General features: G+C 41.0%; 1 non-coding gene across 1 annotated transcript; it reads left to right on the forward strand.

Moving 5' to 3' along the window:
• Window positions 1-1,622: 1,622 nt before the first annotated feature.
• On the forward strand, window positions 1,623-1,708 carry LOC122120001. The gene has a single exon (XR_006149623.1). It is a non-coding gene; the product is annotated as a small nucleolar RNA SNORD35 (small nucleolar RNA).
• The last annotated feature ends 634 nt before the right edge of the window (window positions 1,709-2,342 follow it).

Genomic DNA, 2,342 nt, shown 5'->3' on the forward strand with positions numbered 1-2,342 from the left:
CAGTGTAGGTAGAAAAAAAACATTGGTTACCCATTCTGCTAACCAAACACAACTAAGGAGGTATAAAACTTGGTGAACTGTGAACACAAGTGTGAAATAATTTTTACTGGCTACCCAAGGCAATTATGTTTTTATGTTTTAAGAGGTGATATTTCCAAGGCTTTTAATTTACATCATTACTTACTACGTAGAGCTGCATCTACCGTTAGACACAACTAAGGAGTAAAGAACCAAAGATCTTTTCAAGCTTGGAGCCCAAGGAAAGCTCAGCCTCAATCCTCAGGACTGACATACCAGGAGCTGGCCATTGCCAGCCTCTGTCTCAGAGGATAGAAGCGTGGAACCTATACCTCTCCAGGAGACACTCAAGTAAAGGAGAGAAAGGATGGGCTCATCATTGACTTCCATAGGACCTTGGTAAAATCAATTCCCAGAGCTCATAATGAGTCAATTTGTGCATCATATCGGTCCAAATCTCTAAGGACACCCAAATAGAAATGGAAGAAGAAGAGAAAAGAGAACAACAGAAACACTAGATTTTTGAGGGGAATCTCTTTAGCCATGCTGGCAAAAGATAGTGTGTCCTTTCTTCCACTGCTTTATTTTCTACTTACATTTTTCAGATCCAGTGGTGTTCAATCACCTCTTAAGTGGACTAAATTACACATCATAAATGTGTTACTGTTTTACAATGAAATATGACAAAATAAACAAGACACAAGAAACAAAGCTTGGCTTCTTAATTTGTTATATAGTTTCTAAATGACTGTATATCCTGGCCGCATATATGGTGTATAAGCATGCACATCTAAGGGAAACTAAGAGGAGGGCAAAGAACTATAGGAAAATGGGTGAAAAAATACAGCAGAGGGGCCCATCAGCGGCATTGGTCATTGATGAAAGTGAACTAAGCAACTCAAGGCTGGTGATGGGAGGGAGGGAAAGAGAGAGAAAGAGGAAACAGCTGATACTGAGCAAAAGGAAAGAAATGTACATATCACCCGATTTGGGAGAAACCATTTTATTGTTAAACTCTGCAGAGTTCATAAGCTTTGTAGATGAAGACAATGACAAGATGCATTGTGAAGGTTAAAATGTGTTAGTGACTTTAGCTAAGTATCACTATGCCACAATACTGTGAAATTTATGTAATTACTCTCAATAAAGAAAAAGTGTTACTGTTTTAAAGTACTCACTAAAACATTGAGTCATATGTATTAACTTTTCACATTCTTTTGGAAGTCTATTAGTAAATTCATTATTAATTTCAATATTATAAACGCAATTTTTTCAAGTCAGACACCAATGGCTACTTTAGAAGGCTTGGATCTGAAGATCACAATTCAAAATTAGCCTGGACAACAAAGTGTATGAGACTCCATCTTTAACTTACAAGTAAGAATACAGGACGCGTGGTATTTCTCAAATGGTAAAATGCCACTTGTGAATTACAAAGCCAAGAAAGGGAGTGTGGGTCCTGATTTCCATGGCTGGCACACACATACACACACACACACACACACGCACACACACACACGATTTTTTCCATAAATTAATTTTTTCCCTTATCTTCTCACCAACCAACTCTGAAAACCATCAATCCTGTCTTTAATTTTTTTTAAAGCAAGTGATGTCTTTTCTCACAATGGTCTGTGGATGCCACTGTGGGCAGTGCCAATGATGCCAAGGGCTCAGCAGATACCAGGAAATAAAAAGGGGGAGAGCAAAAAATACCCAATATATTAAATAAAAACCAATCAAAGGAGGGACATGAAGGGTGGGAAGATGGGAGGGCAGGGATGGGAAGGGGATAAAAAGGAGGAGGCAACAATGCTTGATGAGAAATGTACTCATTACCTTGCTCATGTAATTGCAACTCCTCTGTACGGTATTTTCACAATAAAAAAAAACATAAATTTTTTTAAAAAAGAAAACCAACCAAATCTGCCTGAGCAGGAAAAAAATGAAAGGAGATGCCCATACATTGCAGGTGAATCATCTCAACCTGGAGAGGGGCCAGAATAGCAGGAATAGGCTATGGATCCCACCCGTGCTCCCTAGACTTGCTGCTCAGATCTGCCTCGAGTTGGTGTTGCTGAACAAACCCTCAGACATGAACAAGGCCCTAGCCACATGCAGCCCCTCGTGCTCAAGGCCAAGGTCTCCTTCCTATGATGCTCACTGCCCCAAGCCCCAGGGCATGCTGGGAGTATCCTTCCCCTTCCAGAACAGGATCCTGAGCCCCATCTTCCCCAGAGGCGCCAAACCATGTGCAGGGGCTAAGCAGCTCAGACATGCTGCTTGTCATGTCTGGAGACCGCTTGATGCACCCCGTGGGGCCT

This window comes from Dipodomys spectabilis, unplaced genomic scaffold (genome assembly GCF_019054845.1).
Source record: "Dipodomys spectabilis isolate Male_0828 unplaced genomic scaffold, ASM1905484v1 ptg000173l, whole genome shotgun sequence".
Lineage (NCBI taxonomy): Eukaryota > Metazoa > Chordata > Mammalia > Rodentia > Heteromyidae > Dipodomys > Dipodomys spectabilis.